Consider the following 24646-nt stretch of genomic DNA (forward strand, 5'->3'; position numbering starts at 1 on the left):
CCAACCCAAAGATGCCTCACATTTGCAATGATAAGGTGATTGCTCCTTCATGAATCACCAAGTAGAAGAATATTGTCATGTGAATCAAGATTCCATTTCTCACAACACTAGGATCAAGAGAAGAGTTGTTGAAGATGATAACTGTCCTCCTACTAACCAGGCCTCAACATCAAAGGAAAAATAATAGCAGAAGAGATGTGAGTGGTCCTCAAGTTATTCTATCTCAACCTCTTACACATGTGATTCCCAAGATTTCTACCAAAGCACCTAATGCATCATTTAGTGTGGTAGAATAGATGAAGAAAAAAAATGTGAACATTTCCATGTGGGATGTTGTTGCTACTATACCTATGCAAAAGAAGTTGTTGCAACACGAATTTTAGAGTATTGAACCAAAGGATCAGTAATCAAGCATGGAGAGTGCCAAAAGTCTTGTACAACCATCAAAGGAGGTAGAAACAAGTAAAAGGGTTAGACCTCCTCTTTTTTATGTTTCTCTAATTATGGGGGATAAGTTAGTCCACAATTGCATGATTAATTCAAGGGCTAGTTTTTCAGTGATGCCTAAGTGTGTTGTGATATCTTAGAAATAAATATGAGCCCGTTTTTAGGGAAGTATTGCAGTTGGATGGTAGTACTATCAAGACTATAGGAATTCTTAGGAATGTTGAGATGGACCTACATGTATTCCCTGGTTCTACTATAGTCCAAGATATATTAGTTGTTGAAGTCAAGCCACACTTTTCCATCTGTCTTTCAAGAAATTCCACTGCCCAAATAGGTGGCTACATATCCTCTAATTGGTCATATATATTTTTTATAACAAGGTATGGAACTAAAGCTTCAATCAGAGAAGAGCCCTTAGCCCTCAATCATATTGAGTCGTACACTCCTAATCTCATCAATATGAATTGCCCTATAGATAGATGAAAGTAACATAATAAAGGAGCCTGTCACTTCCCTAGTAGAGATACCTAATTTTCTCATACATGAATGGGCTAATGCGTATCGATTCAATCTTATATCATAAGCCTGAGAGATAGGACTTTGTACTTATTGCATATCAGAAAAGGATGCTCTTGTCCCTAACCTAATGAAGAAAAAAGATGATACAAATGGTGTATGGAGCATGTACTTTGATGGATCAAGAAATTAAAATGGATTAGGGGCGAGTGTGATGTTGGTTTCTCCTGCACTAGAAAGGTACTCTTTCTCCTTTAGGTTTCAATTTAGTTGTTCTAGTAACATAAAAAAGTATGAGACATTGAGTCAAGGTCATCCACTTGCTCAAAAAAGAAGAATTCAAGCCTTAAGTGTCTATGGAGATAGTAAGTTCATTGTTAATTAGGTGAAAAATTAGGATGTCACCAAGAATGGCTTGCTCAAATCTTATAAACATAGAGTATGGGATTTGCTTGAAAGTTTCAATGCATCTAACATTCTATTGGGACTCAAAATTGCCTCCCCAATTTTGAGTACCATTGAGAAATTTCAAGCCTATAATTGCTTTGTGAAGCCTATGTACCCTTCTGTTGAGTTAGTGAAAAAGAGGTGTTCAATGTTTCTAACACCTTGTATTCAACTTGTCTAAGTGTTCCATGAAGTTAAAACATCATTATGAGTTATCCAACAAAGTCTTATTTTGAACCAATCCTAAATCTACTTTCTACCCCAATTAATACGTAGAATCCAATCAAGAAAATATTGCTTTATTCAAATTTTCCACATCTTTTGAAATCCTTTAGCCCCTAAAATTCTTTCTTAGGGCATGCCTTTTAAACCTTCAACAATTATGAAATAATGTTTTGTTAAATATGTTTTAAGTTTAAGGTAATCAAGGTTTACGTGGTCTTGAATCTAAAAGAGTTTCATTTTAAACTTACCATTGCAGCCTCGGCAATTGTTGATCTTGTTCAGATCAATGGACCCTGCATTCTCGCATTTCTCAGATGCGAGGTTGTTACACAATGCGGGGAAGTGAGAAGGAGGCACGTAGCACAATTTGATTTTGTGGGCCCGGTATAATTCAAAAGTATTATCTCTGCTCTCTGTGATGTGGATATGTTTGACCAGGTGGCTCCTTCCAATTCATCGGCACAATGTGATGAGGTAAAGTAACATATGCAAGGTTGATTCACCATTGATCTCAAGTAGATCAACGGATGCCACTTGCCCGCAATATGAAGATGATCTTGGTTTAAACAAAGCGGGAAAGCACCCTAAGTGACATATGTCCCTTGTGGAGACACAAGGGGTATTTGTACGAATGAAAAGGACAAGTTATGAACATCGTCAATCTATGAGAGATCGACAGATGAAGCATACCCACATTTTCAAGATGAACAACAGATAAACATTGCAGGAATGCCACCTTGTGATGCGTGGCATAGTGGGACTGAGCATGGAAGTGACGATGTCATGGGTGTGGAAGTTTTGAATATCGTAGTTAGGTTTGTCAGCGTCGATTTAAGCCAGCATCAAGGGCTAGCATTTTCCCGCATTAAGGAATCGCAATATGTTTTTAATAATGAGGCTAAATAGGTTGTGGACACATATCACAATGGACCAAGTCATGCCATTTTGAAATTCCACATGTTTTGTGATAAAGGAGTAGTGCAATGGTTATTGAAGAGTTTTCCATTAGCCGTTGATCTTATTTAGATCGACAAAGGGTGTTGGCCCACTTTATCAACATGCAGGGAGATTAAGGAAAGTGAGAATGCATCGTAAAGACACATGTCCCCGATGATAACAAGTCCTGCCTTATGAGCTTACATAGATCTTTTCTCAGCTGTTGATATTAATCAGATCAACGGCTTGTCCATTTTTGCTTTATGAAGATGCTCACAAGATAAGAAATGTGAGAGTTCACAAGCATAACACATGGGATGGACTCAATTCATTGATTCAATTCAGATCTATGGCTCTTGCACATTTGCATTTCCAAGAAGTAGGAAGCACCAACTAAAAGAGGAATTGTACACATGGATAATTATGACTGGGTTATTTGGACCAACTTGTCTAGTGGATTTTGAACTCATCATGTTCACAACTTCGACTTGTAAGATCTTCAAGATCGATGGTGCATATTTTACTATTGAAGGTGGTGGCATTTTGCACATTAATGAGATCTGAGAACCTTCATGTGTGAAAGTGAAGAATAGAATGTAACAGGTAAGATTTTCTTGATTTCAACTTGTGTGAGTAGAAATTCATGAGTCACCTCTGAACAAAAACAATTACTGAAAGGATTGAGATAAATTTGGCACAAGTGTCAAGCAGTTTGCTCAAGGATAAAGTGCAGAGTTACAAAGATAAAAAGAAAAGGCTTCAGGTAAGTTTGTATACCATAGTCTCTGCAATTTATTCAAAAGATGATTCTAAAGATTTCACCAAGTCTGAGGGTGTGGATAGCAGAAGGATTACTTGTTAAAAGTAATTGGTTCTGGAGCACTGATAGTTTGAAAAATGATTTATTTATTTTCAAAGGATGGTTTGCAAAAGGAAAATGGTTAGCTTTATATGCCTGTATATGGTTTTTTGATAGAGGAAAGCTAGTAATCAGGTGTCATAGTCAAGTCACCAGGGTAGTAAGAAGGACAAGGAACAGACTTGGTAAGCTAACAACCTATTCAGTGGTAACATCATCTTTTAAACAAATTTTCAAAATATCTTAGTTTGATGCTAGGGTAGCAGAAATATTTGAGACCCTGTGCATAGTTTTGGAAGAGGGTGAAGAAAATTCTATACCCTTGGGTATAGTCTCTTTCACTTTTTGTGCGCGCGCCCCCTTTTTGTGTCAGTGGATGGAAAATTTTGGTAGGAAGTTGGTTAAGGAAGCAGACATGGTTGGGGATCAGAGGATACCTATTTTGTTATTTCTAATAGCCACATTGTTTTTCAGCTTCTGTACTGCATGCTAAGTAATGATTCTGTTATTTCTGAAGCCTGGCATGAATAGTAAAGAGTGAGAAGTAAAGATGATTCTCACTCAGTAGTCATCTTGACAAAACCCATGGGCCTAGGTTGGTGTGTAATCTTCAGAGTTGATTTTTTCATTGATGGGGTGATCTCAGCAGTTGTGCACACAACAAATCAGTGGTGGAGTCGATTCAACAAAAAAGTTGTAATAGAAAGGAGCCTACAAAAGAATATTTGATCTACGTGATGTTCTATTAATCATTCTTCTTCTTTTTTCTATTATACACTTGTGATATCTTTTGTAAGGGACACCTGTCAGTTCTCTATGCCTGAAGCTTGTTGCATCTCACAATATTTAAGTGAGATCCCAAGGCTAGAGAAAGGTTGTTGGTTGGTTTTCTATTTCTAGTTCTTGGAGCTTTGCTCAGGCTCTGAAAGCCACACACCCAGCATATCTTGTATGAACAGCATATGGATTTCATAGATAGTTCTGATACAGTAGTATGATCTTGTATCTTGTTTTATGCATTCCTAATGTACTTATTTCAAAGAGATAAACACAATATGTAGAAGGTTTTGAATTTCAATATAATTTTGTCTCCTTTCTTGTTGAATTTGTAATTTTATATGTTCAAGAACAAAGAGCTTGAACCTATTTGCAATTTCCCGATTGTATGTTTGAGGTTTGCTTGCCTTTAACTCAAGGATTCATATAATTGCTTGTGGTTTTAGACAAGGTTGCAAATTCATTAAGAAGGATGTGTGAAAATATGGGGTTATATTGGATATTTTTGTCTAATTCATAAGGTGAACAGACTGAACATGAATGTCTCAACATATGCCATATGTTGATTGATGTTCAAGGATGCGTAATTCTGAAGTATAGGATTGCCCTAATGGATAAGGCACTGATCATTTGTAGGATCATTAAGTTTTTGCTGCATATTGGACATGTTGTCTTTTCTCAATATAAATCAATCATTTTCCCTTCATGTTGAAGTGGACATAAAAGTTTAAACCCTCACTCAGTTTATGAATAATATAGGTTTGCACCTAGCTATTGTAGAATCTATGTTGTTTCATAAGCCACTAGGAGATATAAGGGGTTTTCAGCTGCTTAATAGATTATGTGTATGCTTTGAAAATTGGTACCATATAAAGAATCTATAGGTCTACCTACCTAGGTTTTGTAGAGCCTGAAGAAGAAGAAGGGTCTAGCCTTATAGTTGGCCTGGTGTCTGAATGGGCATGTTGAAAATGGGAGTTAGATGCCCCTAGATGTGTCTAGTTCTCATCAGGGTAATTGGAAGCAGGTAACATTTTCAAACACCAACACATTCAAAGCATCCCTAGGAAAGAAAGTAGACATGATGATAGACTTTTAGTAGTTGGTGCATCTTATGATGTGCCAAGGAGCCATGAAGATGAGAAGAAGTAACAAATTAGAATGGTGGTTAGGACTACTATCATTGATAACAATACCAATTGGGAAATATTCGAATCTAATGCACAAATTGTGATTTTCTTGTAGAATGAAGCAAAGTTCTTAGATAGAAATTAGTCAAGGCTACATGACTAGTTTGGGGATCATATTATTAATCTCAGTTCCAACAAGTTTCCTAAGGGTTTGATTACCTTAGAAAGTGCTTTCACTCCTGATGATCAAGAAAGAGACGGAGGCATGAATCTTCTTGCAAGTAAAGATGATCACATACTAGTCATAGTTTCTGATGAAAAGACCTTTAACATGGGAAAGGTATGTACTAAGATTTAACAAGAAATTTATATTCATCTATGTCAATAATTTAGTGATATATTTTCTTGGAGATATGATAGTTTAAAGGGTTTTGATCCAAGTCTTTTTTAGAATACCATAGATTTGAATGATGATGTCAAACCAATAAGATAAAAGCACAAGCTAATGAATTCAAGGATTGAACCATTAATGAGAAAAGAGCTATCCAAGCTAATAGAGGCCAACATTATCTTCCCAATCAAGCATTCCTCTTGGGTATCAAACCTTGTCCCTGTTAGGAAGAAGAGTGGAGAAATTAGACAATGTGTAGACTTTAGGGACCTTAACCAAGCCTCCCTTAAGAATCATCATCCCCTTCCTTCCATGGACTAGATCCTATCAAAGGTCAGTGGTTCAAATAGGTTCTCATTCCTTGATGGATTCTCTAGTTACAATCAGGTGTTAGTCAAAGAGTCTGGTAGACATAAGACTGCATTCACAACAAAGTGGGGCACCTATACTTATTGTAAGATTCCATTTGGGCTAACAAATTCAAGTTCCACATTTAAAAAAGAAATGGAGATGGCCTTCAAGAACATGACAGAAAAAATTGTATTGGCCTATCTTAATGACATTACAGTATACTCAAAAAATGTGATAGATCATTTTGGCCATCTTAGAAACATATTTTCAAGATGTAGAGAGTATGGAGTATCTTTGAATCCAAGTGTTTGTGTCTTTGTTAATAATCAAGGAAAATTGTTAGGACACATTGTATCCAAGGATGGTCTGACTATTGATTCAGAGAGAACAAAAGAAATACTTTCTCTATCTCTTTCTAATCAAAAGAAATGACTGAAAATTTTCCTTGGTATGATTAATTTTGTTGAGGAATTCATTCCTAATTTAGCTATCACGGTGAAACCTCTTACAACTATGCTAAAAAAGAATATGGTTTTTTCATGGACCAAGGAAGGGAAAGCAAGTTTTGAAGAAATTAAAGCAGCCATAGCCTCAGCCCCTACTCTCATCAATCCAAATTTTGAGAGAGACTTCATTATTTATACCTTAGGAGGGGAGTCAGGCATCTCTGTCATTTTGACTCAATCAAATGATAAGAATTAGGAACAACCCATATCCTTCTTTAGTGAAGGGCATAAGGAATATGAAGACAAGTATAGTTATGTGGAAAAGCAAGCCCTTGCAGTCATAAGATCTTTGAAGAAATTCAAACACCTCCTATCTCACAATAAGATCCATTTATTGATCCCTCATAAAAGTGTCAAGGATTTCCTATTGAGTATTAGTGAGAAAAGAGTGGGTTGGATCATCAAAGTGATGGAGTATGATGTGGACATACAAATCACCAAATTGGCAAGAGGGAAAGGATTGTGCAAATAGATGGTTTCATCTCAAGAATCAAATGAAGAAGTTTCCTTAGTATTGATAGATCAGCAAGAAGTAAGAGATGACAATCCAAGGAATTGGATAGATGACATGATGGCCTTCTTATTAGGAAATGGATATCCTCAGGGATTGGATAGGACTAAAAGAGGATAGTTCAGATTGTAGTCAAATCCTTATGCCATAGTTGATGGTATTCTTTTTAGGAGGGACTTCAATGGAGCTTTGCTAAGATGTATTGATTGAAATCAAGCTAGAAGAATGATTAAGGAGCTTCATGATGGTCCTGATGGTGGCCACTTTTTAGCAAGTAATACTACCATGAAGATAATGAGGATAGGTTAGTATTGGCCATCCTTGTTCCATGATTGTCATAGGTATGTTAGGAAGTGTAAAAAATGTGCCTTCTTTTCAAGTAAGAAAAGACTTTCAGCCCTTCCACTTTATCCTATTCAAGTGGATCAAGCTTTTTCTCAGTGTGGATTAGATTTCATAAGTCCTATTAACCTTCCTTCTAGTTCTAGCCATAAATGAATTCTAGCTACTAAAAATTATTTTACAAGGCGGACGGAGGCAATTTCATTAAAGGGTGCTACCGAGAATTTAGTTGTTGAGTTCTTAGATGGAAATATCACTAGGTTTGGTACTCCTTACACCATCATTTTAGACAATGAAAAATCATTTGTAGGAGCTTAGATATGTGCATGAGTAGTAGATCATGGTATTTATTTGACCACATCTTCCAATTACTATCCTCAAGGTAATGGACTAGTTGAGTCCTCACACAAGAATTTGATTAAAATAACATAAAGAACTATTGAGGATAATCAAAGGTCTTGGCATCATAAATTGAGAATAGCTCTTTGGGCTGATAGGATAACACCCAAAAGAGCTATTGGGAACTCACCTTTCATGTTGGTTTATGGGAGGGAAGCAATAATTTGTATCTCATTGGAGTTCCCTTCCCTAGAGATAGCCCATCAGTTAGAACTTATTGAAGATGATGCTATGATAGTAAGAATTGTAGAACTAATGGAGTTGGAAGAAAAGAGAAATCAACCCATGTAGACCTTGGAAACAGATCAACAACAAATGAAAAGGTCTTTGATGGGAAGGGTAAGGTCAATAATTTTGAAGAGAGTGACCTTGTACTGAAATGGGATGCAGACAGAGCAAAACTACGGAGGTACTCAAAATTTGATGCAATTTGGAGTGGTCCCTATGTGATAATCAATTGCAAGTAGGCCAATGCTTTCTAGTTGAGTAGGCCCAATGGTGAAATTCTGCTTATTCTTGTCAATGGGATGTATCTTAAGCCCTATTTTTGATAAGGGATGAAGTTTTCATGTATATAATTAGAGTAGCTTGGTTTCAATTGTTTCCAGCTTTCCAAGAAGTGCAAGGTGCACATGGTGTTCTTCCTCTGGAATGTACAATTTTGAAGAGGTTTTCCAAAGTGCAAAGGTAGTTTCCTATGCTTTTGTAGTTATAGAGGCTATATTTCTTCAATGTTTCAATTTCACAGTGTGTGGATCTTATGTTTTTTTTACTTTGTAGCCCAATGGATGTTGAAGGTTATTGGTTGTATATATAGCAGGCTTGCATCCCCCCTGAGTCACTAAAATTGTTAGCTATTTTTCCCTCCCACCAAAAATTGAAGGATTTAGATTCAAACACATATAATGGTCACATACATTTGAATTTTCAAATATTAGGGTACGCAAAAAATACATTTTAAAAACTTTTTTTATACGTTATATTTCCTAAGTCTCCTAAGTGATTGTGCATTTAACATTCCCAATGGGTTTGCATCTTCTCATCCATCAGATCAAGGAGGATCTATGACCATTTCTTTGTCACTTTGCAAAAAATCATGAACTTTATTTTATGCAACAAAGCAATAGTGTGTCACGTGTACATGGTGGAACCTTCTTCCTTTACAGTTAGTGGGGTTGTTAGATAAGAGTCCAGATGGCAAGTTCTAATTCACTCTTTGCTTCATGGGCCAATTTTTCTTCAGTATTTTTTTCTGCCATCGGATCAAGATCATCTGAGGGTTGTCTCTTTCTCATGTTCTCAAGATGCAAGGACTTTAAATCATACAAGAAGTGATTGTGTGACATGTGGCAGGTGGGTCCTTTTTTCTTTTGTGGGCCACGAGTGAGGTGGAAAGTTGTTGGGTGAGGTGGAAAGTTGTCAGGTGAGTTGGAAAAAGGCAGCAGTTCTCATTGGTTGAAGTGTTGATAGCTTTGGTGTATCTTCAGGGTCGTCAGCTAAGTTAAGATCCATGGTTGTCACTATGTCTCTTTCTAGAGATGCAAGGTAGTTATTTGATGTGACATAATGAAAAGATGCCATGTGTATAGATGGCCCATAGTTCACAAAGAGTTTTTAGGAAATAGTTGAGAATGAGACGTCGATGATGATGATTAGTATTTTCTAGCCATGATGAACATAAAAAAAAGGTGGTGAGGGTTATATGATATGGTAGTAAAACTTGCAAAGACCTTGCAAGATGGCAAAAGGAAATAAAACTATTGAGCCACGTGGTAGATTCTATGAGTTTCTTCGTCAATTTGCTCATTTTTGGGGTTTTAATGCATCAAAAGGTTTTGAAAAGGTCAAAATAATAGTAAACTCTAATCTTTGGATCAACAACAACCACTCTACAGTCCGCCCCATGCACAGTTATGACTAAAGCTCTCTATCTCACCATCTGGTTGCTCATTCTTCTTCATTCTACATTAATGACCCTTGTTCCTATCTTCTTAATGTTTCATAGTATTGATTTCCTACATCTGAATGTGTACCACAATCAGATCTCTCTTATAATTGTAGTAATTGTTCTCTAAGGACTTAATGATAGTAATTGTAAAGTGAATTTCAATGGAAGTTATCCTAGTTATGCTTGCACTATAAGTGCAAATTTTGTAACCCTTCTTAGGGTCGATTCTTCTATGTTTTCCTTCACATGTTTTGGCATGCACATTGAAAATCCCCTTTTCCTTTGAACTATTCATGATATTCTACCTTATCTCTCTCAGCCATTGATGTATTGTACAAGATCTATTTTCCTCTCTTCAATGTATTGTGGTTGTTTTTCATTTGCATAATTGTATCTCTTTTTGGCCTATGAATTATATAAATAAAATCTCTTCTTCCTTGTGTCATTTGTTTGGTCATCTAATATGCATGTGATTGATAGATTAAAAAATTATAAATCTATATATCTTTTGATGTCTTAATGGTTTAACTATGCAATTATGGGTAGAGATAGGATTGGACACTCTGTTTTGGTGCATCGGCTCCTTAGAATAGAGTAGATAGTCTACTTTCATGTATTCCTTCTCCCTTTTCCTCTCCAAGTGTAGTTTATGTGCATCCTGATTGCAAAGGAAGTTGGCCTTCTTTAGAGACTCAACCTCATTGTTCAAGTCCCACAACTTGTAGGTTCTTTCCATGTTTCACAAGTTTGCCTTTAGGTAAAACTTGAGGCAAGGGTGAAAAATTTTGTGACAATAGTAACCAAGACTAGTTGTGCACTTGTTTCTTCTCTAAGATTTTAGTTTCTCATCAATATTCTCTAATCTCTCATTGAATCTCCTTAACTTTTTATTGTGCTCATTTTTTCTTCTCATCTCTTCAATGATCTTGTGCACTTTCTCTATCAGTTCCATGAACTGCTCCACATTAGGATGGTTACACTCCTTAGTCTTCGACTCATTCTTTCTCCTTAATGCTTCTTCTTCTTCAACTCTTGCTAAGATGGAAGCATCTCATTCGACTTGAGATCTGATAACCTATCGAATTAGATCTTCCTTCTCCCGTCTTAACTGTGCAACAATTTCTTTTAGCTTGTCATTTTCAATCATGAAATTAGAGATATCTTCTTTTCACTCGTCTAACTACTATGCTTCTGTAAATTTCCAATGACCTTTGAAATCTTGTTGATCCTATTTATCAACTTCTTCCTCTTTGTCAAGGACTTCCTAAGTTTGTCCTTTAGGTTTTCAATGGTGTCTAGGGATTCTTCTAATAGTCTTTTTATTGATGTCATTAGATATTCCCTCAAGTTATTAGACTTGTTGCAAAAGGGTACTAAAAGGAGAGATGGATTAGCATCCACTTAAAAACTAGTTACTCCTTTAATCATTCTAACCAAACTTAGTGTAAGAAACTTGATAGCTAAAACCAAGATAAATGATGTAAAGTAGAAGGAAGTTTGTTCATACATAAAATTATTCATCAAATTTACATAGAGATTATTATATGTGGAAACCCTTGGTTAGAGCATGAAAAATACAATGGAGATAATATTCATGCTATCCCTTATAATGCATGTAAAGGTTTTCCCTATTAGGAGCTACAAGTGTTTCTTCTAGAAATGCATCTTGTTTGAAATTCCTACGACCTATCATGGTTATTCAAACTAGTAAAAGTTGCCTTGTTAGAGGATTTATAAATCTCCTTTTGAGAGGGCACCTTGTTAGATGATTTTACACTAAGCTCACTAATGAAGCTTTCCCTATAAAGAGCTACAAATAGATACAATTGTAAGAAAGGATACTAATGTATTTAGACGTCAAATGTGACATTGGCTTGTTGTGTAGATCTTCACTTCATATCCTCAAGGATGTATTGATCTTCTCATTCAACTAGTGAGTTCTTTGGTCTCACCTCTCCCCTTGGTTTGCAACACCTTATTTCTATATCCTCTCTCGTTATAGCTTGTTTTCTTGATGGTATCTTCCCAATGTGCTCTTTTTCATGCTCTTATCCCTCTCCATTTTCTACTCTTTGACAACCAAACCATACATCAACAACAAAAACAACATTCTCCTTTTTGTTTTAATTTCTTATATTCATTTTGCATTGTTAGGGAACAATTACCCATAACCAAATTATCCCACTCATTTTTTACTTCAAATTTCAAATCTCATTGTGTGGTTTGCTCATAGGAAACCTGAGACCTCTACACCTATGGTCTAGACTGGTCACCCTACTATTCCATTTATGAACCAATGGTAGCCTTCTTTTTCTCTTGCGTCATTTTTCTATTTGCATCTATCACATACATTTTTCTCATTAGTCTCCTATCAAATCCATGGTGACTGACTTTGTCAATGACCTCGATCAACCAACTTGCATACTTCTTTTCCTTCATTGATGTGGTGCACTTAAGTGCATATCATTTTAATCTTCTATGGGTACCCTCAACTCCTTTTTTCTTCTTCTTCCTTTGACTAATTGTCAAACTATTTACCAATCAAAGAATTTGTCCATGAAAAGAATCCTTACAACCTTTATGCCAAGGAGAATTGTAAGGTCAATAGTTTCTATAAATGACAAAATTCATGCATCCATGTTTTCCGAATGTCCAATAATTTTTAATACTTAATTTTACAAACTTAGTGTTCTTGGGTTTTTTTCTCTTTTAAGGAATTTATCATCTCAAAATGGAAGCACTTCCATGTTAAGAGAATTTAACCCTCCGAGTAAGTGGTCTGAGGTTATGTCAAGCACCTTGAATAGGTCTTTGCATAGATCTAGTTGTTTCCCCTGTTCTTCTTTTCTCCTCTATTTCCAGCTCCTTTTCCACTTTCTCTTTGCATTTTTCTAGCATTTTGGATTGAGATCCTAAAATGTGTGACCTTAGGGTCAAGGTTGACCTCAACCCTAACCTAGTTCAAGGATGACCCCAATCCTATCCTAGGTCAGCATCAACCTCAACCCTGACCCACAGTCCAAATTTCAAGATGCCATGATTTTTGAATGTTGAGTTTCGAGAAGAATTGTGTTCCTGGTTCTAGCTTAGCTGTTTTGGTCTTCAAAATGGTAAACTCTTAAATTGCATTTAATCTAGATCCATTTATAGGGGTTAATGTTAATTTGGATTTAATTCTCCAATGTCAACCTCTATAGAAGTTTGTGCCCTAGATCATTATATAAGGAAACCTTCTCCTCTCATTTTCTCAATTGGAAGATATTGAACAATCCATTATCTTCACAATCAAGCAAGTATTCCATGAAGAATTTTCAAGGAAGCATCTAATACATTGTCTCCATTCAAGTTCTCCATTGAAGATCAAGGATTCAAGAATTGAAGCCTTTAAAGGTATTTGGTTCAAGATTTCAGGATTCATCATTTAAACCCTAGATCTATCCATCATGGTGGTGTGATCTTCCTTCAAGATCCTATGTCCATCTTAAAGATCTATTCATTCTTCCCTTAAGGTGGATTTCAAGCATACAATCATGGAGGTTTTGATTTACATTATTGATTCCAATATTTCATATCAGTATTCTTGTTTACATTTCAAATACAATTGCATATCTATCAAATATCATAACTCTGTTGTTAGATTTACTTCTACCAGTTGCTAGCATTCTTTATTTCAATTCTATTATTAAGGTTGATTAAAAATTGAGGTTTAACCAAGGCCAAACCCCTCATCAAAATAATAAAACCATTTTTCTTGTAGGTACAGGTGTGGGACAGTGAATTGCAGTGCAGATTTGGATATCTTTTTCATCAAACTACCGAGATCCATGAACAAAATTTTCATCGAAGTAGAGTAGGTCAAGGTTGACTTTTTAGGGTTAGGGATGACCTTGAGGGAGGGGTAGAATTGTGCCCTAGGGTAAGATTTTTCCCTACTATTTGGGTCAAGGTCAACCTACCCTTACAAAGATGAAAGTTTTCTGGGTTTTCTCTATCTCAAAATTTTCAATCCAGAGTACGTTGTAGAATTCCATGAAATTGTGCACAGACATTAGAACACATGTATTTATAGATTTATTCCTTCATGAGGTATGTATCTTATCTTGTCTAATTTCAAGAATTTCCATATTTACATTACTTATCAATTTCAACTCAAAATACAAATGAATAGTGGGAAATGATAGATGCATTGTTAAAGCACCATTTTTCTCCTATTCAAGGAATTAGGAGGATAGCAATCCTTTTTCCTCTAGCTATAGGTCTTATGCAGTCCTAAGGGATCAAATTATTGAGAGGGGGTTGAATCAATAACTAACTAATTTATTTTTTCAAATTATAGTTTAAACCCTAACAACAATAATAACTTAATAGCATCGAATGAAAACGTCAAATATATGAACATATCTACAAAATAGACATATAGATTAGATATCACGAAAATCCAATTTTGGTGAAAATTATGGTGGTTATTAGTAGCCATAGATTGTGTGCTCTTCTAAAGTATCTTATATGATAATCTTAACCTTTTTAGGATTTACAAAGAGACTATTAGTGTTAGAAATAGGAGATATTGGGGGGGAGGTTAATTGGTATTCTAGCACAACAATTTTTTTCCTAACTATGGATATCAATTGCCAACTTTAAACTTGCACAAATGAGTAAACTAAAAAGAAATAATGAGCATAACATAAGGAAACTCACCAATGATATTTTGTTAACTATGAAAACCCTAGCCAAGAGAAAAACCTAGTGGGATGGTGTCCACAAAATGATATCAAAAGTATCTTGTGAAAGATGCTCACCCTGTTACGAGTTTATTCCATACATATGGTGTATTTGTCCTTATTAGAGGACTAGGTCTTATTAGAAGCTTTAAACCTATTAGGAGTTGTAATTACAATAAAAGGGTGATCTCATTGCTTTCACAATCATATACACCTTTACAAGTAGTATTGAACAATACCAAAACCTTGCCTTCTAGTGATATCTTTAGTATCTGATCAATCCTTTGTAGTTTCTTGCATCAATTCATATATACAATTGTCTAACCTTCTTTAACCATAAAAATTTTCATCTATTAAATACCAATTAAAAGTCGACGTATAGAAATTATATCATTACAATACAATTGGCTACTTTTCTAAATACAAATTTCTTTCTTTATACTAAATTCTTCAAACTATCAGACTTATACTTGATCACATGTTACCAAAATTAAATATTAAAATCTACTAGTTGAGGGTTAAAATCTAAGATGTCATCACTTCCTTACCAATTTCTTGATTTTACATGTCAAATAAATTCCTTGACCAATTTTCCAATACTCTCCCAACTATCCCATTTTTGTGATCTAGAACTACTTTAGAGTAATCAACCAGAACTTAAACAAAACACAACATAAAGCTTAGAATCCTTATACATCTCATATATGATGTCTAAACTATATTCCTTCCATCTCATGACTTTATACTCTTTGTAAAGCTTGTTGAACCAAAGAGTCTGACTATCCATTACTTTACTACTTGATACTTAGATAACTTTCTTTGTTTATCATCATCAAATTTAGTACTTACAATCTTTACCAACCTTAGTCCATCATAATGTTGTCATTACTAACAAATCCTATCAAATTACCTCAACCAAATTTCCAACAATATCCCCCCTTGGCATTGATGACAACATAGTGGAAAATTGGCTAAGTATATAGTGATATACTTAAAAATTCCAAAACTCAAAATTTCAAAATTGGTAGTCAATAAAAAATCTTGGACAATATCACAATCACGTGTACATATCATCATCATAACTAATTATGTGTTCCATACCATTTATACATAAGACTGCATGCTTCATTTGACTATACTCTATTTTGCCCCTTAGATTATAACTATTGGTCTATATATATACCTTGGTTATTTTATGTCTATCGCCATGATTTTAGTTCTCATATTTTTCAAACTTCTAGGACTAGGGTTGAGTCAATGTGATGTCATTTTTGTGTCTATATTACCCTTAAGGAACTTCTCCTCTCATCTATCCCTTTATGTGCACCTAGGTGGGCATTCAAAAGAAATCTAATGCATTCGTTCATATTAGGTAATTAAGAAAGGGAGGGTAAGTCTACGCATTTCCTAGATGAGAAGGAAGTTGTTCTAAAACCCTAATAATTTGATCAGGTGTTCATTATGAAGACAAGATACATTCAAAAAGAAGATCACACTTATATTTAGAGTAAAAGGTAGTTGAGAACATCGATATCAGGGCTAGAGGATATGATGCAGGTCATGGAAATAGGTTAGAAGGAAGAGCATTCAAATCCGATTTAGAGGAAGAGCTCAAATAACTAACAATGGAAAACACCCTGGTCAAAGGTTGCAAGAGTGAAGATGGAAACCAAATCAATGGCGTATAATGCATTAGAATCTCCACATCACTGGTTGAAAGGTCAACTTCCCTTAGAGATGGATTCCTAACCATTTGATGGGGATCAAATCGATGGATGGTGTTTTAAGATAGAATTATAAGTGCCCTTAAGTATTTTAAGTTGCAAAGAAGTGAGAGCTAACTACAGTAGTTAAGGTCTGAGAAATCACACCATCACAAGGAGTTAAGGCTGACTTTTGTTCAAGGTGGTGGCAGAGAAAAAATATACATTTGTAGCTTTGTAAGGTTAAGAGATGAGTCAAGATTTTAGGTTGCAAAGTTATGATGAATGGTAGTAGTCAATTTCACACGGTTATCGCATCCATGCAAGGTTAATGCTATGGTTAAATATTAGGGATTTGTGGTTGCGGTGGAGTGAAATAGTTAACTCTAAATGGTTATCGCATTATCATAGGTTAAAAGGCATTCAATACATTTCAAGTTGTGAAAGGTGATTAAGAGCCAAAACAACAAAAGTTAACAGATCACATCGTCGCACGGTTAAGCCATGAGCAAAGATTTTGATTTGTGAAACTATGAAGAGGATTTGATAGTTTAAAAAATAAAGTATCGCATCATTGCAAAGCTTAGCCATAAGTTAAAACTTAAAGTTGTGAAGCTATGAAATGAAATAAGATTTAGTGATCCCAACATCATAGATAGTAATGTAGTTAAACGATTTTAAGTTGTGAAGCTACAAACAATAATCCAGATCTGTAAGGAAACCAAATCCTATTAAAATCTTTTACACTTACAGATTCAATATCATGTAAACAACAATATTTCAGCCAAGCAAGCATAAAGAAAATAGATAGAGAAAGAAACACATAACACAAAGATTTTCCAGTGGGAAAAAACCTTTCGGTAAAACAACCCCACCCCTCCAGAACCTGCACAATGTATTATCTTCAACACAAGGTTACAATACACTTGCAATGCAAGTTCAACAGCAACAACAAAAGACTCTAGTAGTAACTCACAGTACCAACAATACACTTTCTCGCATACAACCTCTTCGCAACCCTAAAAATGCTTATAACATGCGCTTCACTTTAGGGCTACTCCCAAAGGTAATCGTATTAGGGTTTTACCATTCTCTGAGAAAATAGGAACCCCAAAAAAAATTTCAAGGTGATGCCCCGAACCCCACTATTGGGGTAGAGTGTATAGTACTCAAATTTATCAATTGCCACATGTCTTCACTTGTCATTGAATCTTCCTGACATACCTCTTATGTGTCATAGGAATCCGTCATAACCGTTTTAGCTATGATCTCCTTAGACACAATTCAAGATGCTGACACATCAACATTATTTGCAAGAAATACATTTTACAAAACAAATAATAAGAATAGGAATTATCCAAGGTTGAGACACCTTATTCCTAACAAGATCATTAGTGCATCCTGATCGTCCAACAAAGATTAGATCAAGGACTCTGGTGGATTTAGTACCTAAATTTTGAAGGATAATTTTTTTTGGAGAAAGTCTCTAGAATAACAACATATGTCCACACTCAAATCCATTTTGAGCCTCAAAAAGGAATGCATCATAATAATTATTCTCAATGGAATGCTTGGTATGGTTGGAGTTTATGACTATTATAAAGGATCTTCACTTTATGAAGTCATTGATCAAAAGAAAGTCAACGCCTGTCGCTTTCTCACTTCTCAAAGATGCATGAAGAATAACCAAAGCAAGAATGTGACCATTGGACATGTGTGCACAGATGGAACCATGAAGGAATTCATAAAGAAAAAAATAAGGAGTGTTGGCGCTCAAAATTGTAGCCCTGATTTTAAGCACCTTTGAAGAGATCAAGCCCTATAAACGCTTTTGATGCCTATGTACCTAACTGTACTTGAGAAGCTTATGAGGTGTTTAATGCTTCTAGCACCTTCCATTCAGTATGCCTATGTGTTTCATGAAGTTAAACTACCATTCAAAGTCATTTTGTGATGTCCTGTTTCGAGCACTTGTCAATTTTGCATTTTTACCTAAGTGTCAAACAATGACAGGAGGTTATGTTTGCAATTGAATATCTTGCACCTAGTAACGTTTCATGACTTGCCACTTTGGGAGTGTTTAGTGTCCATTTTCAAATCCATTTGGCTAGGTTTTGAATCCCTCAAAGTTGGTCATTTACCGATGTCATGCTGATATGAATTGTTCAGAATTTTGGAAAGCCCTGTTTGACAAGTTATAACTTTTGACTAGTTGGCCCAAATGATGAATTTTCTTTTGAATTGCATTTTAAAGGTTAGAGACTTGTTATGTTTCAAGTTTGAGCTTATGATGAATCCATTTGATCAGTTTTCAAACATGATTCCAAATGCAATTTTTGACTTTTTACAAGTGTCAAGAAAGGTAGATTGGTCAATACCCCTATTCATGATGTCATGTCTTTGAATCTGTGATAGGTGAGATCAAACAGATTGTACCACTATGTTGTACTCTGAAAATACTTTAAGTGTACCCATTTTCAAATCATGACGAATCTGTCTGCACACTTTCCTAGGTTCATTTCATTTTCAAAAATCGCTTTTCTACAGTTGTTCCCAGTCTACAAATATGAGTAGCTCACTTTGACCGCTCACCATTTGCATCCTGTTATTCATCATGAGCCCAAATCCTAGATTTATACTCTTCTCATGACAGTGAATGAACACCCCATTTTTCATTTTTCCAAGTGTTAGTTTGCCCAGTTTTTGAAAGCGATTCCAAACGCAATTTATTGTTTTCTAACTTATTTTCTTGCAGGCAGTTCTGAAAGGGAAAATTTTTTAGTTGATATCTTTTGACCCTAAATTCATCATGAGATGAAATTCGACAAGATAAAAGTGTGTGGAACAGAGAATCAATGTGCCAATTTTCAAAGCCCGGTCAGGTGTTTTGGTTAGTTTTTAAGGCCAGTCAAAGGACCTCCTGGCACAAAGTTGACAAGTTGCAGAAAGAGATGAAAATGAGTTTTAAAAGTTGAATTAATGATATAGATTGTTTCCATCCAGAGTTAAGTTTTCAATGAATCAATTCGGCAGTTCAATTGTTCGAAAATGAAAAAAAAAATTAGTCAAACCCACTTTGGAGCCCAGCTAAATTCATGAGATGAACAAGACATCAGAGAATAAAAGATTAGCAAAAAAGAACAAAATCACTTTTTTTTTTTGAAGGAGAGGAGATCGTTGTTCCTTAAAGATTGATGCAAGTAAAAAAGGGAATATAGTGTGTTGCCCAAATATGCTCAACTCCAATCTTGAGAGGAGATTGCAAAAGACAAGTTGCTAACTAATTTTGAAGGCTGAATGTGTCATGAATTGTATTAAGCTCCAATTTTTTATATAGGGTGTAGAGAAGACATATCTTCTACTGATTATGTTGCATGCGACTTCTTAGTGTTAGGCATTTTCTTTAAACCCAACAAGAGGAAAATGATAGCATCAAAGTTTACAAGAGTAGCATACACCAAGAGTACATATAGATGCCTTTGTTATTTAAAGAAAAAATTGTCATCTAATTCAAAAAATGACACCATTACCTTAATTGTTGAGACTACTCTTCCCTTCATAGGGTATATATGTGAACATCCTCCTCAAAGTGTTGAAACAAGTCCAAAAGGATTCTTGTCTTTCTATAAGAATTGAAAGTTAGAAGTGATGGATTTGTGGTGGTGAAAAATTTGTTAAGTCTGCATGCACAGGATTTACATGGGATATTTGGAGTAAATTAAAATATTTGAAGCAAAAGAAACATATGAATGAAATGGGAGAGACCACGGCAAGAGACCATATAAAATGCCACTAGTCACAAGCATTTTAAAAGGAGAAGGCAGTACACTCCACAAACTTCAAAGAAGTGGGACACCATGTTATATGTTATCTTTGAAGACAATTTGAAATAAGCTAGACCATACTTATGGACTAGTTGTAGCAGCCTAAGACGCAAACATTTTTCCTACATTATGTGTTTCTATTAGTAGTGGTGTGTTTCTATATACATTATCTGTATATAGCAGGAAGAATGTAATCAATGTATATATCTATCATGACCAAGGAAGAAGTCGATGAAGCCAAGAATCTCACAGGAAAAAGGGAACAACTCACATGGGATAGAAGCAATTGCTTTTTTCTCTTATCTTTATTTGTGGTGCTTCAGAGGAATGGAGGAGCCATTTTAAGCAAAGGGCAACAAGGAGAAAAACACAGGGGAGATCATTGTGACTCATTAATGCAGCCACTATATGAAGAAACATTGAGAAAGCCAGACGCATAGGAAGGCAAGCAACTCACATACTCACGCCAAACAAAAGGAAGCCGCTCAATTTACATGGAAAAAGTAAAACATGTTTAACAATTAATAGTTGCATGGCAGTATCCTAGAGAAGGTGAAAGATGGGAACCTTGCATCAATGAGACTATGAGTGATGCAGGTTTGCCTGCTTCTAACGACTATATATATGTTGATGCAAATGGTGGGTTAAATCAGCAACGTGTCTTGATCTACAATGCGGTAGTTGTGGCATATCTTTTGAATTCAACCCTTGTTTTTCCCCATTTTCATTTAAATTCCATTTGGAAAGATCCAAGTAATTTTAAGGATATATATGATGAGGAATATTTCATTAATACACTTAAAAATGATGTTAGAATTCTCAAGAAGCTGCCAGAAGCTGTAATGGAGAAGTTTGACAATAATATGAGCAATATTTTTAAATTCAAGCCAAAGGCTACCCACGCATCCAAAGGGAACCCATGCGTTGAAATGGAGAATGCAGCTACAAACGGAGGAGTCACTCAGTAGCCTTGCGGTTGATGCATTTGTGCCTGTGCTGGTGGGCTTGGTCAATCATGAGCCTAACGTAGACATAATGTTGCTTGCAGCAAGGAGCAATCGCAGAGAATAGAGCAAAACATTATTAAAAACTTTAATCCCACATGCCCCGTGGGTGGAAATAGTAAAATTGTTAAATACGATTCATTGCAATAGGTGAGTGTTCAAAAGAGAACACCTTTTAAAGGCAGCTCCTTGTGCAGGTGGGCCTGTGGTCGGCTAGAAATAGGTAAAAATTTTATATGAACACGTAATTCAAACTACTGACATCATCACTAAAAAAGCCCAAATTTTTGGTGGTCGCTATGTCGCCACCAAAAAATGGCAAGGTTTTCTGGTAGTGACATAGTGACCTATCGAAAAACCATGAAAATCTAGCAAGAGGGTCGTGGGTCTCGCCTGAAGTTTGACAATGAACTAGTGAGTGACAAGTGGCAAGCAGGTAGTAGTTGTTGTGACGAGGTGATGATGTGGTGATGACCAAACCAATCATAAGATGTCATGTGGCACAAATTTCAAGGAAGAAATGATGTGGTGAGTAGATATCTCAGATGTATCAAATCGTGCCACATGGAAAATCTGACGGATGTCGCTATGTTGTGCAGACGAAGTTGCTTGACAGATAGCATAGCGACATAGTGACACACAAGAATTTGACACGTGGCAATGACATGGCGGTGAGATGGATGAATCTGATGATGACATGTGGCACCCTATTGGAGAGGTTCAACAACTGTGCAAAAAAGGAATCAATTAGGACTCGACATGTGTCACAAGGATGGTCAAACTAGCTTTGACCCGGATAGGAAATTCAAGGAACTTGCAAAGTAAAAAATTAATTTTTTATTCCCTAGAGTACGTGTAGGTCAAAAAATTTTAAATCCAAATGTGGATTTATTATATAGTTTTAACTTTTAAAGAATTCAAATATTTGTGCAATATTACTTTGAAGGCCATGAGACAAGAGCCTAATTTTCATAGAGGCACAACAGGGGCAATTTTTGCTCAAAATAGGTGTTCCAATATACCGTTGGAACCAGGAAGATCTAAATTTTCTAAATATGAGGTTTTTTTTGCACATGTGTTCCCTGGTACATGCTACAAGGTGTTTTGTTCTTAGGAGTGATTTGTGTGTTCTGAGGGGTGTTTTGATTATCCAATTCCAAAATTTAGTGACAAAACATTCAAAACATGTTCAGAAGGTCTTATAAGTAGTATGTTTTGATTCTGTGATGTTTTGGCTTCAATTTGATCAAAATTGACATATCCAGAATCAGTTACAAGAATTTTGTCTTTTGCTGAGGTTTTTGCTCCTAGAAAGGCAAAACAAAATGGGATATGATTAGCTATTGAGGAAAGAAGGTAGAGAGATTCTTTTCAACTTCTTGAGGGAGAAATTTGAAGGGACACATGTCAATTGCAAATTCAATCCAGAAATTGCCCTCTTCATATATATTCTTTCTTTTCCTCTGTAAAAAGGTTGTTGGTTGGTTTTTATTTTTTAGTCCTAGGAGCTCTACTCAGATTGTGAAAGCCACACACCCAGCATTCTCTCTCGTATGAACAACAATAGGAAGATAAATACAGATAGTTCAGATCTATTAGGTGTTTCATCTTTTAAATTCAGGCATATGAATGTATTGTTTCAAGGAAATAAATACAAAGAACAACAAGTGTTTGAGTTTTTATTTTAGATCTTGTCTCCTTTCTCAATGAACTTTCAATGTTTTATGATCTTTGAACAAAGAGCCTAGGTCATAGTTGCAGTTCCTTAACGTTGTATGTTGTTTCATTATTGCTTATAATTCAAGGAGTTATGTAAATGCTTTAGAGAAATCAATAGGGTTGCAAGTTTATTGATAGGGATATCAGGTAAGAATGAGATTGAGATTTGGATTGAATATAGATGTCTATTTACAAGGTGAATAGATATATTAGATATCTGAAGATAAGAATAGGTATTAGGTATCCATATGTATGTGTTTAATTCATGGAATTGCCCAATGGTTAAGGCACTGATCAGTTACAGGATCACTTGTTCATATTGTTGCATATTAGGAGTTTTGTTGAATTCAACATTATTAATCAAATGCTTTTCCCCTTTCATGTTGAAGAACTACAATAGAATGCCCTCGCTTTGCTTATGAATTTCCTTGATTTGCAATTTTCTATTGTAGATCTATGTCATTTCATGAGTCATTAGGAGATACAAGGGTTAAATCTGCTTTGATAGATTCAAGAGTATGTTTTTTGCACTAGTACCATATTGATTGAATCTGAGGTCCACCCACCTAGGTTTTGCACAGCCTAAAGTAGAAGAAGGGTCAAGCCGTATAGTTGGCCTAGTGTCTAAAATAGTATGTTGAAAATGGGAGTTAGTTACCCATAGATGTACCACATTCTCATTGGGGTGATTTAAAACCTATAACATTTTAAAACGCCAACAAGGAGGATTGTTAGCTTTTAATCATGATTGTTGATTTAAGATTGACGACCAGAATTTAAACTTGATGTGACTATTGAGATTCAAATTACATGGATTTGGCACCAAAAACAAAATATGAAGGAAATGAAAATTTTCATAGGGATCCTGAACCCGCATGAAGATAAATAACCATCAGGTATTCTTAGAGGTGCCATGAGATCAAGACTATTGTTGAAAAAGATGCCACACATCCATACCATGTTGTAGATTAGATATTTTCATGTTTTATTCATATTTTATTTCTATTGTGTGATTGTTGCACTATCAAAATTGAGTAATGACAGAAAACTATAAATGTAATTTCTTTGATAATGAAAGGGTCGACAAACTTAATATTGGAGAGTTGGTAATTCCATTTACCTTTATTTTTATTTCATGTTTGTTGTTCCAATCATAGGTTAGATTAGGTTTTCATTGAGGGATAAAAGACAATTATATTTGATAATGTCATTTTCTCTTGGATTTCATTCCATTATGGTGATTGTAACATAGGTAATTCTATTTATCTTCCATGTGTAGTTCTTTATCTACACCTCCCTATTGTGTATGCATCATTAGAATTAGTAGTCATGGTTGTAGAAGTTAAAATAGTTGCTAATTAGAAGTTAGATGCTTGAACTTTAAGATAACTTATAAAAAACATTCTATTGGGGGTTGTGAGTTATCCAAATCCAATTTTGTCTGAATTGTTTGTATCTACAAGCAATTTTGTTAGTAGCCTCTTCTGCTCTCAGTTCAAGAGCTTATCCTTTAAAATCGTGATCAAATAAAGACATCAATTCATAGTATATCATTTCAAACTAAAGGGAGTTGTACCTTGTAATTTAGAGGGTAATGATATAACACATAAACTAACCCAATTGTTGGTGACATCCTTTTGTTCCTCCAAATATTGGGCATCTAAAAGAGTCATGTTATAAAACCTAACAGGAGAACAAACTGTTAACCAAAAATGTCCTTCAATTAATTTTTAATAACTTTTGCCCCCATTTGACATCAATGACAAAGGTGAAGCAAAAATTTATATGCAAGGAAAAAATGTGTCTCCTAAACTTTATCTTCTCAAGGCATATGATTTATAAAACCTAAGAAATTCGTTTGAGATTTTTTAACTCTACATCTCATGTCTT

The sequence above is a fragment of the Cupressus sempervirens genome, chromosome 5, assembly GCF_028749045.1.
Source record: "Cupressus sempervirens isolate cs-2001-9-10 chromosome 5, ASM2874904v1, whole genome shotgun sequence".
Lineage (NCBI taxonomy): Eukaryota > Viridiplantae > Streptophyta > Pinopsida > Cupressales > Cupressaceae > Cupressus > Cupressus sempervirens.